Source organism: Symphalangus syndactylus, chromosome 21 (assembly GCF_028878055.3).
Source record: "Symphalangus syndactylus isolate Jambi chromosome 21, NHGRI_mSymSyn1-v2.1_pri, whole genome shotgun sequence".
NCBI lineage: Eukaryota > Metazoa > Chordata > Mammalia > Primates > Hylobatidae > Symphalangus > Symphalangus syndactylus.
The window spans coordinates 25,380,490-25,395,336 of NC_072443.2; the positions used below are offsets into that span (position 1 = coordinate 25,380,490).

Genomic DNA, 14,847 nt, shown 5'->3' on the forward strand with positions numbered 1-14,847 from the left:
GTTTTTGCAGGGGCTGGTACCGGTTGTTCCTTTCCATGTTTAGTGCTTCCTTCAGGAGCTCTTTTAGGGCAGGCCTGGTGGTGACAAAATCACTCAGCGTTTGCTTGTCTGTAAAGTATTTTATTTCTCCTTCACTTATGAAGCTTAGTTTGGCGGGATAGGAAATTCTGGGTTGAAAATTCTTTTCTTTAAGAATGTTGAATATCGGCCCCCACTCTCTTCTGGCTTGTAGAGTTTCTGCCGAGAGATCAGCTGTTAGTCTGATGGGCTTCCCTTTGTGGGTAACCCGACCTTTCTCTCTGGCTGCCCTTAACATTTTTTCCTTCATTTCAACTTTGGTGAATCTGACAATTATGTGTCTTAGAGTTGCTCTTCTCGAGGAGCATCTTTGTGGCGTTCTCTGTATTTCCTGAATCTGAATGTTGGCCTGCCTTGCTAGATTGGGGAAGTTCTCCTGGATAATATCTTGCAGAGTGTTTTCCAACTTGGTTCCATTCTCCCCGTCATTTTCAGGTACACCAATCAGACGTAGGTTTGGTCTTTTCACATAGTCCCAAATTTCTTGGAGGCTTTGTTCATTTCTTTTTATTCTTTTTTCTCTACACTTCCCTTCTCGCTTCATTTCATTCATTTCATCTTCCATCAGTGATACCCTTTCTTCCAGTTGATTGCATCTGCTACGGAGGCTTCTGCAATCTTCGCGTAGTTCTCGAAACTTGGCTTTCAGCTCCATCAGCTCCTTTAAGCCCTTCTCTCCATTGGTTATTCTAGTTATCATTCTTCTAATTTTTTTCAAAGTTTTTAACTTCTTTGCTATTGTTTTGAATTTCCTCCCGTAGCTCAGAGTAGTTTGATCGTCTGAAGCCTTCTTCTCTCAACTCGTCAAAGTCATCCTCCATCCAGCTTTGTTCCGTTGCTAGTGAGGAACTGCGTTCCTTGGGAGGAGGAGAGGTGCTGTGCTTTTTAGAGTTTCCAGTTTTTCTGCTCTGTTTTTTCCCCATCTTTGTGGTTTTATCTACTTTTGGTCTTTGATGATGGTGATGTACCGACGGGTTTTTGGTGTGGATGTCCTTTCTGTTTGTTAATTTTCCTTCTACCAGACAGGACCCTCAGCTGCAGGTCTGTTGGAGTTTACTAGAGGTCCACTCCAGACCCTGTTTGGCTGGGTGTCAGCAGCGGTGGCTGCAGAACAGTGGATTTTCGTGAGACCACAAATTCAGCTGTCTGATAGTTCCTCTGGAAGTTTTGTCTCAGAGGAGTACCTGGCCGAGTGAGGTGTCAGTCTGTCCCTACTGGGGGGATGCCTCCCAGTTAGGCTGCTCAGGGGTGAGGGACCCACTTTAGGAGGCAGTCTGTCCATTCTCAGATCTCCAGCTGCGTGCTGGGAGAACCACTACTCTCTTCAAAGCTGTCAGTCAGACAGGGACATTTAAGTCTGTGGAGGTTCCTGCTGAGTTTTTGTTTGTCTGTGCCCTGCCCCTAGAGGTGGAGCCTACAGAGGCAGGCAGGCCTCCTTGAGCTGTGGTGGGCTCCACCCAGTTCGAGCTTCCTGGCTGTTTTGTTTACCTAAGCAAGCCTGGGCAATGGTGGGCGCCCCTACCCCAGTGTCGCTGCTGTGTTGCAGCTTGATCTCAGACTGCTGTGCTAGCAATCAGCGAGACTCCGTGGGCATAGGACCCTCCGAGCCAGGTGCGGGACACAATCTCCTAGTGTGCCGTTTTCCAGGCCTGTTGGAAAAGCACAGTATTAGGGTGGGAGTGACCCAATATTCCAGGTGCCGTCTGATACCCCTTTCTTTGACTAGGAAAGGGAACTCCCTGACCCCTTGCACTTCCTGAGTGAGGCAATGCCTCGCCCTGCTTTGGCTCGCACACAGTGCGCTTCACCGACTGTCCTGCACCCACTGTTTGGCACTCCCTAGTGAGATGAAACCGGTACCTCAAACAGAAATGTAGAAATCACCCGTCTTCTGTGTCGCTCAGGCTGGGAGCTGTAGACCGGAGCTGTTCCTATTCGGCCATCTTGGCTCCACCCCCCTAACAAGAAGTTGTTTTTTCAATAGGTGAATGGGCAAACTGTTATACATGTACACAATCGAATATTATTCACCAATAAAAAGAAATGATAGTGTTACAACTCTTTTAGAATGTGTCTAGCAATTTAAAAAAGGATATCAGGGAGACTCTCCAGGGGAGACAGATGGTATATGTGAACTCTGTACTTTCTGCCCAATTTTGCCATGAACCAATAACTGCTATAAAAAAACAAAGTGTATATAGATATATACCTGGGTGTTTTTTTGTTTTTTTTGTTTCGTTTTGTTTTGTTTGCTGGACAGAGTGGCTCACGCTTATAATCCCAGCACTTTGGGAGGGTGAAGTGGGCAGACTGCTAAAGCCCAGGAGTTTGTTTGAGACCAGCCTGGGCAACATAGGGAGACTCCATCTATACAAAAAAAGTAAAAATTAGCCAGGTGTGATGGCACACATCAGTTGTCCCAGCTATTCAGGAGGCTGAGGTGGGAGGATGGCTTGAGCCCAGGAGATCGAGGCTGCAGTGAACTGTGATTGCACCACTGCACTCCAGCCTGGGCAACAAAGCGAGACACTGTCTCAAAAAAAAAAAAAAAAGAAAGAAAAAGAGAAAAAGTATGTTTTTTTAATTTTGAGATAAAATGAACTATAAGCTACTAGAAAACAAGGAGTGATCTTAACAGTATATTGTTAACTGAAAGAAGCCAACCTGAAAAGGCTATGATTCCAAGTATTATATGAATTCTGAAAAGGGAAACACGATGGACATTTTTTAAATCAGTAGGATATAGAGGATTTTTAGAGCCATAACATTTTTCTGTACTACACTGTAATGATAGACACATGTCACTGCATATTTGTCAAAATCTATAGAATATACAATGCAAGGAGTGAACCCTCATGTAAAACTGTACACTTTAGTTAAATAATAACATATTCATATCAGCTCATCAATTGTAACAAATGTACCACACTAATATAATGTGTACCTATAAAACAGAGAAGCTCTCTAAAAGAAGATATTTACTGGGGAGTCGAGCATTACAATGGGAATATATGTGTCATAGCAAACTATGTGTTTTCAGGGAGGAAAGAAAGACAAAGGTTCTTAAAGTAAAATATGAGGAGGCTTACACAACTGTTTCAAAATAAGTAACCCTGGCTACAAAAATCATTAACAAGGGTGACCCCTACACAAGGTTAGACAGGCAGTTGTGCAAATATCCATGCAGAGATTTTTTTGTGCAAGGCTGTAATGGCCTTTGTGCAAGGTTGTGGTTTTCAGAGTCTTCTGTGACAGTTTTTGTTAACAGGCATACAAGTGTGAAAGCCTTCCCCAGCTCTACTTTTAAGGGCTTTTTTAACATTAGTGACTCCATTTGGATTCTGACAACTTTCACAGTAAGATAGTAGTAGAAGAAACTAGGGGAAAAGAGTGACAGGCTATAAAAGAATATATAGGAATTCTCTGTACTTTCCCCTCAATTTTTCTGTAAACCTAAAACTCCTCCAACAAAGTTAAGTCTATTATTTTAAGAAATATGATTGGTGCTAATGTAATTGCAGTTTTTGCTTTTAGTGGCAAAACTGTTATTACTTTTGTGGCAACCCAATAAATATACCTTGACAATACCAAGTACTACCAAAGACAGACAGCATCCAGAAATCTCATCCCACTCATTACTGGTGGGAATGTAAAATGTTACAACCACTCTAGAACAGTTTGACAGTTAAATACACATTTACCATATAATCTAGAAATTTCACTCCTATTTACCCCAGAGAAATTAAAACTTACATTCACATAAAAACCTATGAATATTTATAGCAGCTTTATTCATAATCATCAAAACTTGGAAACAATCCAAATGTCCTTCAAGGACAGAGATCAATCTCAATGGCATTATACTGAGTGAAAAAAGCCACTCTCAAAACATTACATACTGTATGATTGTATTTATGTGGCATTCTAGAAAACAGAGAATTATAGGCACAAAAACACCAATGTCACCAGAGGTTAGGGGTAAGAGGAGGAATTACTACAAAGTGGACAGCACAAATATATTTTTTGAAGTCATGGACCTAATATTTTAGTTGTGATAACTATATGCGTCTATGCAAGTTTTGTAATTCATACTACTGTAAACACATCAAAAAAACTATAATATAGGCATACCTTGTTTTATTGTGCTTTGCTTTATTTGTTGTGCTTATCAGATATTACTTTTTTTTTTTTTTTTGAGACAGAGTCTCGCTCTGTCGCCCAGGCTGGAGGGCAGTGGCACAATTTCAGCTCACTGCAAGCTCCGCCTCCAGGGCTCACACCATTCTCCTGCCTCAGCCTCCCGAGTAGCTGGGACTACAGGTGCCCACCACCACACCCGGCTAATTTTTTGTATTTTTAGTAGAGACGGGGTTTCACCATGTTAGCCAGGATGGTCTCGATCTCCTGACCTCATGATCCGCCCGCCTCGGCATCCCAAAGTGCTGGGATTACAGGTGTGAGCTACCGCACCTGGCCCAGATATTACATTTTTAACAAATTGAAGGATTGTGGCAATCCTGCACCGGACAAGTCTATCAATAACATTTCTCCAACACATGCACACTTTATGTCTCTCTGACACATTTTTCTAATTCTCACAATATTTCAAATTTTTTCATTATTATTGCATCTGTTATGGCAATCTCTGATCATTTGATGTTACTACTGTAACGGTTTTGGGGTGCAACCAACTGTATCCACGTAAGATAGCAAAGTTAATAAATGTAGGTGTTCTGCTGCTCCAACAACTGGTCATTTTTCAGTTTCTCTCTTCCTAGGGCCTACCTATTATCTGAGACACAAGGATATTGATATTAGTCCAATTAATAACCCTACAGTAGCCTCTAAGTATTCAAAGTGAAAGGAAGAGTCTTAAGTGTCTCACTCTAAATCAAAAACTAAAAATGATTAAGTTTAGTGAGGAAGGCATGATGAAAGTCGAGACAGGCCAAGAGCTATGACTTTTGCACCAGTTAGCAAAGTTCTGAATGCAAAGGAGCAATTCTTGAAGGAAACTAAAAGTGCAACTCCAGTGAGCACACCAATGATAAGAAAGCAAAACAGTCTTACTGCTGATAGGGAAAGTTTTAGTGGTCTGGATAGAACATCAAACCGGCCACAATGTTCTCTTAAGCCAAAATCTAATCCAAAGTAAGATCCTAACTCTCTTCAATTCTATGAAGGCTGAGAGAGGTAAGGAAGTTGCAAAACAAAAGTCTGAAGCTAGCAGAGGTTGGTTCATGATGTTGAAGGAAAGAAGCCATATTCATAACATAAAATTGCAAGGTGAAGCAGGAAGTGCTGATGCAGAAGCTACAGCAAGCTATTTAGAAGATCTAGTTAAGATAATTGCTGAAGGTCGCTACACTAAACAATACATTTTCAAAGTAGATGAAACAGCCTTCTATTGGAAGAAGATACCATCCAGGACTTCCATAGCCAAGGAGGAGAAGTCAATGCCTGGCTTCAAAGCTTCAAACAACAGGATAACTCTCTTGTTAGGGGCTAATGCAGCTAGTAACTTAAAGTTGAAGCCAGTGCTCATTTACCATATGAAAAATTCTAGGCCCCTTAAGAATTATGCCAAATCTACTCTGCTTGTGCTCTAGAAATGGAACAAGAAAGCCTGGATGACAGAACATCTGTTACAGCATGACTTTCTGAATCTTTTAAGCTTTGAGAACTACTACTCAGAAAGAGAGTCCTCAAATCCAATGGAGCTTAAAAGTAAAGAAAAAAAATTTTTTTAAGATTCCTTTCAAAATATTACTGATCATTAACAATGCACCTTGTTACTTAAGAGCGCTGATGGAGATGTACAAGGAGATTAATGTTGTTTTCATGCCTGCTAACACAGCATCTATTCTGCAACCCATGGATCAGGGAGTAACTTCAACTTTCAAGTCTTATAATTTAAGAAATACATCATATAGCTACCATATATAGTGATTCCTCTGCTGGATCTGGGCAAAGTAAACTGAAAACTTTCTGGAAAGGATCTACCATTGTAGACACCATTAACAACATTTGTTATTCATGGGTGAAGGTCAAAATATCAACATTAACACGAGTTTGGAAGAAGCTGACTACAACCCTTACGGATACTTTGGAGCGGTTGAAGACCTCAGTGGAGGAAGTAACTGCAGATGTGGTGGAAGCAGCAAGAGAACTAAAATTGTAAGTGGAGCCTGGGCCAGGCATGGTGGCTCATGCATGTAATCCTAGCACTTCGGGAGGCTGAGGCAGGTGGATCACCTGAGGTCAGCAGTTCGAGACCAGCATGGCCAACATGATGCAACCTTGTCTTTACTAAAAATATAAAAATTAGCCAGGCATGGTGGTGCACGCCTGTAGTACCAGTCACTCAGGAGACTGAGGCGGGAGAATCGCTTGAACCTGGGAGGCGGAGGTTGCAAGTGAGCCGAGATCACACCTCTGCACTCCAGCCTGGGTGACAAAGGGAGACTCCATCTCAAAAAAAAAAAAAAAGTGGAGCCTGAAGATAGGACAGAATTGCTACAACCTTATGCAAAAACTTAAACAGATGAGGAGTTGCTTCTTTTTTAAAAGAAAGTAGTTTCTTGGATGGAATCTAGTTCTAGTGAAGATGCTGTGAACATCGCTGAAATGACAACAAAGGATTTAGAATATCACATAAGTTTAGTTGATAAAGCAGTGGCAGGGTTTGAGAGAAGTTCTACTGTGACTCCAATTTTGAAAGCTGTTCTACTGTAAATAAAATGCTGTCAAACAGCATGGCACAATACAGACAAATCTTTCATGAAAAGAAGAGTCTATCAAAGTGGAAAAATTCATTGTTGTCTTATTTTAAGAAATTGTCACAGCCATCCCAACCTTCAGCAGTGACCACCTCCCTGATCAGTCAGTAGCCATCAATTTTGAGGCAACTTTGAGCCATGCTCAAGTGGCAATACAATGATTTGCTGAAGGCTCAGAAGATGGATAGAATATTTAAGCAGTAAAGTACTTTTTAATGAAGGTATGTACATTTTTAGATATGTTATTACACACTTAATAGATTACAGTATAGTGTAAACATAACTTTTGTATATACTGTGAAACCAAAAAAAAAAAAAAATCAGATGACGCTTTGCTGCAATATTTGCTTTAGTGCAGTGATGTGGAACCAAACCAGCAGTATCTCTAAGGTGTGAGTATACAAATTTCCTCTCTCTCTCTCTCTCTCTCTCTTTCTCTCTCATTCACATACACCCACACACATCTTTATTATGATGGTAGTTGCGATGTGTATACATTTATCAAAATTCAGAGAATAAGATGGATGAATGTAATTCTAAATTAATCAACAAGGAAATTTATTTTAGGCCAGGTACAACAGCTCACACCTGTAATCTCAGAATTTTGGGAGGCCAAGGTGGGAGGATCACTTGAGGCCAGGAGTTTAAGACCAGCCTGGGCAACACAGCAAGACCCCATCTCAACCCAAAAAAATTAAATAAATGAATAAACAAAAACAGAAAAATTTGTTTTTTAAAGTGCAAAAAAATTTAGAAGACATTTCACAAAAGAAGACATAGAATGCAGCACACCAACATGGCACATGTATACATATGTAACAAACCTGCACGTTGTGCACATGTACCCTAAAACTTAAAGTATAATAATAAAAAAAAGAATTGGTAATCAACAGCTGAAAAGGTTTTATTTTCAAATCTGAGGATTTTTTTTCTTTTTTGAGACAGGGTCTCACTCTGTTGCCTAGACTGCAGTGCAGTGGCACAATCTCAGCTCAATGCAACCTCCACCTCCCAGGCTCAAGAGATCCTCCCACTTTAGCCATGTGAGTAACTGGGATTACAGTCATGGGTCACATCTGGCTAGTTTTTTGTATTTTTTTAATAGAGATGGATTTTTTTATTTCAAATTTTATTTTAGATACAGGGGGTACATGTGGAGGTTTCTTACATGGGTATATTGAGCGGTGCTGGGGTGGTGGTGCAGATCCCATCACCCAGGTAGTGAATATAGTACCCAATATGTAGTTTTTTAACCTATTCCCCCATCTCTCCCTAACTCCTCTAGTAGTCCCCAGCATCTGTTGTTCCCATCTTTATGTCCATGTGTGCTCAGTGTTTACCACTTATAAATGAGAACATGTACTATTTGGTTTTCTGTTCCTGCATTAATTTGCATAGGATAATAGCCTCCAGCTGCATCCATGTTGCTGCAAAGGACATTATTTCATTCTTTTTCATGGCTACGTAGTATTCCATGACATATAAAACCACATTTTCTCTATCCAATCCACCATTGATGGGTACCTGGGTTGATTCCATGTTTCTGCTATTATGAATAGCTCAATGATGAACATTTAACTGCATGTGTCTTTTTGGAAAAACTATTTATTTTCTTTTGGATATATACCCAGTAATAGCACTGATGGTTCAAATGGTAGCTCTGCTTTAAGTTCTTTGAGAAACCTCCAAGCTGCTTTCCACAGTGGCTGAACTAATTTACATGCCCACAAACAGTATGTAAGTGTTCTCTTTTTTCCATAGTCTTGCCGGCATCTGTTTTTTCACTTTTTAATCATAGTCATTCTGATTGGTGTAAGATGGTATCTCACTGTGGTTTTGATTTGTATTTCCCTGATGATTAGTCACAATGAGCACTTTTTCATAGGAATTCTGAGCACCTGTATGTCTTCTTTTGAGAAATATCTGTTCATGTCCTTTGCCTATTTTTTAATAAGGTTATTGGTTTTTCATGTGTTGATTTGTTTAAGTTCCTTATAGAATCTGGATATTAGACCTTTGTCAGAGGCATAGTTTGTGAATATTTTCTCCCATTCCTTAGGGATTTTGTTTTTTTGGTTTTTTGTTGTACAGAAGCTCTTTAATTAAATTAAGTCTCATTTGTCAATTTTGTATTTGTTGCAATTGCTTTTGGGGAATTAGCCAAAAATTATTTGCCAAGGCTGATAACAAGAAGGGTATTTCCTAAATATTTTTCCTAAGATTTTTATAGTTTGAGGTTTTACATTTAAATCTTTAATCCATCTTGAGTTAATTTTTGTATATGGTAAAAGGTAAGGGTCCAGTTTCATTCTGTTGCATATGGCTAGCCAGCTGTCCCAGCAGCATTTATTGAATAGGGAATCCTTTCCCCATTACTTGTTTTTGTCAGCCTTTCAAAGATCAGATGGTTGTAGGTGTGCAGCATTATTTCTGAGTTTTCTATTCTTCTCCATTGCTCTATGTGTCTGTTTTTATACCTGTACCATGCTATTTTGGTTACTGTGGGCTTATAATATAATTTGAAGTCAGGTACTGTGATGCCTCCAGCTTTATTATTTTTGTTTAGGATTCTTTTAGCTATTTGGGCTCTTTTTTGCTCCATATAAATTTTAGAATAGTTTCTTCTAATTCTCCAAAAAATGACATTGGTAGTATCATAGGAATAGCATTGAATCTGTAGACTGCTTTGGGCCAGTATGGTCATTTTTGTGACGTTGATGCTTCCAATCCATGTGCATGGATTGTTTTTCCATTTATTTGTGCCACCTCTGATTTTTTTCTGCAGTGTTTTGTGGTTCTTGTAGACTCTTTCACCTTCTTGGTCAACTGTACTCCTAGGTATTTCATTTTCTTTGTGGCTACTGCAAATGGGATTGTGTTCTTGATTTGATTCTCAGCCTGGACATTATCTGGTGTCTAGAAATGCTACTGATTTTTTCTACATTGATTTTGTATCCTGAAAGGTTGCTAAAGTTCTTTATCAGTTCTAGGAACCCTTTGGCAGAGTCTTCAGAGTTTTATAGGTATAGAAACATTTCATCAGTGGAGGGATAATTTATATAAGATTATGTAAAGAGACTAAATCTGTCACTCACTGGCATTCCTGAGAAAGAATGGGAGAGAATAAGCAAACTGGAAAATATATTTGAGGATATGGTTCACAAAAATTTCCCTAATCACAATAGAAAGGTTGACATGCAGGCCAGGTGCGGTGGCTCATGCCTGCAATCCTAACACTTTGGGAGGCCGAGGCAGGTGGATTGCCTGAGCTCAGAAGTTCGAGACCAGCCTGGGCAACAGAGTGAAACCTTCTCTACTAAAACACAAAAAATTAGCCAGGCATGACAGCATGCACCTGTAGTCCCAGCTACTCGGGAGGCTGACGCAGGAGAATTGCTTGAACCTAGGAGGCAGAGGTTGCAGTGAGCCAAGATCGCGCCACTGTACTCCAGCCTGGCGACAGAGAGAGACTCCATCCCCAAGGCACATCGTCATCAAATCACCAAAGTCAACGCAAAAGAAAAAATCTTAAAGGCAGCTAGAGAGAAGGGTCAGGTCACGTACAGAAGGAACTCCCATCAGGCTAGCAGCAGACTTCTTGGCAGAAACCTTGCAAACCAGAAGAGACTGGGGGCTTCTTTTAGGCAACATTAAAGAAAAGATATTCCAACTAAGAATTTCATGTCCTACCAGCCTAACACTCATAAGTGAAAGAGAAATGAAATCCTTCTAAGACAAGCAAATACTGAGGGAATTTGCTTCAACTACACCAGCCTTACAAGAAAGAGGTCCTTAAGGGAGTATTAAACATGGAATCATAAGAATGACACCTACTACCACAAAAATACACTTAAGCACATAGCCCACAGACACTATAAAGTAACCATACAATCAAGTCTATACAACAACCAACAACGTAATGACAGGATCAAAATATCACATATCAATACTAATCCTAATCCTGAGTATAAATGGCTAAACGTCCCTCTTAAAAGACATGGAGTGTCAAGGTGGATAAAAAGACAAGACCCAACCATCTGCTATCTTCAAGATACCCATCTCACATGTAACAACATTCACAGGCTCAAAGTAAAGGGATAGAGACAGATCTACCATGCAAATAGAAAATAAAAAAGAGCAGGAGCCACTATTCTTGTATCAGATAAAATAGACTTTAAACAAATAACAATTAAGAAAGACAAAGATAGGTATTACATAATGATAAATGGTAAAATCCAACAAAAAGACTTAACTATCTAATTATATATGCACCCACTATTGGTACACCCAGATTCATAAAACAAGTTTTGCATGACCTACAAAAAGACTTAGTTAGGCAAACACATCATAATAGTGAAAGACTTCAACACCCCACTGACAGCATTAGACAGATCACTGAGGCAGAAAGCTGACAAAGAGACTCTCACTTAAACTCAGATGTGATTAACTGGACCTAATAGACATCTACAGAACACTCCACCTAACAGCCACAGAAAATGTTTTTAACATCATTAGTCATCACAAAAATGCAAATTAAAACCACGCCCAGGCCGAGCACAGTGGTTCACGCCTGTAATCCCTGCATTCTGGGAGGCTGAGGTGGGCGGATCACCTGAGGTCAGGAGTTCAAGACCAGCCTGACCAACATGGATAAACCCCATCTCTACTAGCCGGATATGGTGGTGCATGCCTGTAATCCCAGCTACTCGGGAGGCTGAGGCAGGAGAAATCGCTTGAATCCGGGAGGCAGAGGTTGTGGTGAGCCAAGATCGTGCCATTGCACTCCAGCCTGGGCAACAAGGGAGAAACTCCGTCTCAAAAAAAAAAAAAAAAAAAAAAAAGCCTAAAAGTCAGTCAATAGAGAATTAAATAAACCATGATATATTCACATAATGGAATATTACATAGCAATAAAAAGAAACAAACCAGTGACAGATGCAAAACATGGATAAATGTTAGCAATATTATACTGAATAAAAAGAAGCCAAACACAAAAGAGTACCTATTATGTGATTCCATTTTTATGAAATTTAAGAACAGGCAAAACTATGGAAACAGAAATCAGAAGAATGGTTGCCAGAATCATGGTGGAGGTACAAGCAACAGAAGAGGAAAAGACACAATGGTTGAGTCATATACTGGAGTCACATAAAAAAGAAAAATGAATTAATTAAAAATATATTAAATTCTTTTGATTTTTTTTAAAAGATAAAATGAAAACAAGGAAAATTTCTGGAGCATGACAATATGTTACTCTAGTCAGAGCTCATCTAACTTTACACTTAAGATTGCCTGTTTAATGTAACTATATGTCAATAAAAATCACAAACAAATCAATAGATGAGTTAAAATTCTCCTAAAGACTATGGAAAGGAGCATTTATTCCTTTCTCTTCCATTGAAAACCACTAAAAACAACAACAAAGAAGTTGAGTAGTGGAAATGTGGCAAGATACTTGCACAGCCTCAAACACTACACAAAGTATGAGCAAATATTTAGCAAATATGGTGAACTTTAAGCCAAGCACAGAGCACAGTAAGGTTGACATGTGCCAATTCCAATCACAAACAGGATGTCGATTTCCCAAAATTTAAGTATCACTCAACTTTTGCGAATATCAAAAAACAGTATAAACCCATATATATGGAAATATGCTTTTTTTCTAGAAATAAATGAAAAAAACTCATTAATAGTGGTTGCCTTTAGAGAAAAAAGGACAGAACGAGATTTTATTTGCTTCATTTTATATATATATATATTTTTTTTTGAGACAGGGTCTCATTGTTTCCCAGGCTGGAGTACAGTGGCACAATCATAGCTTTCTTTAATCTTGAACTCCTGGGCTCAAAGGATCCTCCCACCTCAGCCTCCTGAGTAGCTGGAACTACAGGTGCACAAGACCATGCCTAGCTTATTTTTTAATTTTTAGTAGAAACAGGATCTCGCTATATTTCCTAGGCTGGTCTCCAACTCCTGGGCTCAAGAGATCCTCCCACCTCAGCCTCTCAAAGTGCTAGGATAACAGGTGTGAGCCACCACACACAGCCCACCTTGTACCTTTATACACAGCCCAAATTTTCTAACCTTATGCAAATATATTATTTTCTTTTTAAGTAAACAGAAGTCACCTGGTCTCCTTTATTGTTTCCCATTTTATGTACTTTTTGTATCCAATACAAACCAACAAATGTATTATTTAATAACAAAATTTCTAAATGTTCTTTTACACTAATTTTAAGCAAAAAATACTGAGGACAAATCTCTCCTCTAAGAACAAATTTTAAAAATGGTTAATAGGAGACCGGGCATGGTGCCTCAGGCCTGTAATCCCAGCACTTTGGGAGGCCAAGGCAGGTGGATCACCTGAGGTTAGGAGTTCGAGACCAGCCTGACCAACATGGAGAAACCCCACCTCTACTAAAAAATACAAAATTAGCCAGGCGTGGTGGCGCATGCCAGTAATCCCAGCTACTGAGGAGGCTGAGGCAGGAGAATCGCTTGAACCCGGAAGGCAGAGGTTGCAGTGAGCCAAGATCACGCCATTGCACTCCAGCCTGGGCAACAAGAGCAAAACGCCATCTCAAAAAAAAAAAAAATGGTTAATAGGGCCAAGTGCGGGGGCTCACGCCTGTAACCCCAGCGCTTCAGGAGGCTGAGGTGGGAGGATCACCTAAGCAACATAGCAAAACTTTGTCTCTGCAAAAAAATTTTAGAAACTAGCTAAGCATGGTGGCGCATGCCTCTAATCCGAGATACTCAGGAGGCTGAGGTGGGAGGACAGCTTGAGCCCAGGAAGCTGAGGCTGCAATGAGCCGTGAGTGCGCCAGTGCACTCCAGCCTGGGTGACAGAGCAACAACCTGTCTCAAAAAAAAATAAGTAAATAAATAAGGGTTAATTTTTCTTGTAACCAAAAATATACATATTTAACATTACTTAAAACATGTTATCCTAAAATAAATGCTAGTTATGGACTGAATTGTATTCCTCCGTAATTCATATGTTGAAGCCCCAACTCCCAGTGTGACTGTATGCAGAGACAGGGCCTTAAAAGGGGTTGAATGAGGTCACGTGCGTGGAGTCCATATCCAATAGGACTAATGTCCTTATAAGAAGAAGAGACACTAGGGATACGTGTGCCCAGAGAAAAAGCCATGTGAAAACACAGAGAGAAGACAGCCATCTGCAATCCAAGCAAAGAGGCCTCAGAAGTCAACCCTGCCAGCACCTTCATCTTGGACTTCCACATTCCAAAGCCAGGCACAATGGCTCATGCCTCTAATCCCAGCACTCTGGCAGACCAAAGTAGGAAGACTGCTTAAGGCCAGAAGTTCAAGACAAGCCTAGGCAACATAGCAAGATCCCACCTCAACAGAAAAAAATTTTAAGTAGCCAGGCATCTGCTTGTATTCCCAGCTACTCAGGAGGCTGGGCAGCAAGATCACTTGAGCCCAGGAGTTCAAGGATTCAATGAGCTATGATTGTGCCACTGCACTCCAGTGTGAGCAACACAGACCCTGACTCTAAAGAACCTAAATGCCCTGGCCGGGCACGGTGGCTCACGCTTGTAATCCCAGCACTTTGGGAGGCCAAGGCAGGCGGATCATGAGGTCAGGAGATCGAGACCACGGTGAAACCCCGTCTCTACTAAAAATACAAAAAAAAAAAAAAAAATTAGCCGGGCGTGGTGGCGGGTGCCTGTAGTCCCAGCTACTCCGAGAGGCTGAGGCAGGAGAATGGCGTGAACCCGGGAGGTGGAGCTTGCAGTGAGCCGAGATTGCGCCACTGCGCTCCAGCCTGGGTGACAGAGCGAGACTCCGTCTCAAAAAAAAAAAAAAAGATTTAAATTTCATGAAGAAATCAATTATGCCTAATTATATATACATAGTTTTAAACTGAAGAGCCTAACCTCAAAGTATCATTTCAACATGCCAAAAGTGAACTAAACTCTGCAATTACAAGAAAACCAAAAAAGGGACGTATCAGAAAATA

The 14,847-nt window shown here is 40.3% G+C and overlaps 1 protein-coding gene across 14 annotated transcripts in view; it reads right to left on the minus strand.

Annotated features, from left to right (window-relative positions):
* SENP7 (SUMO specific peptidase 7) overlaps nt 1-14,847 on the minus strand; it is a 199,126-nt gene that overhangs the window by 164,445 nt on the left and 19,834 nt on the right. The window lies entirely within an intron of this gene.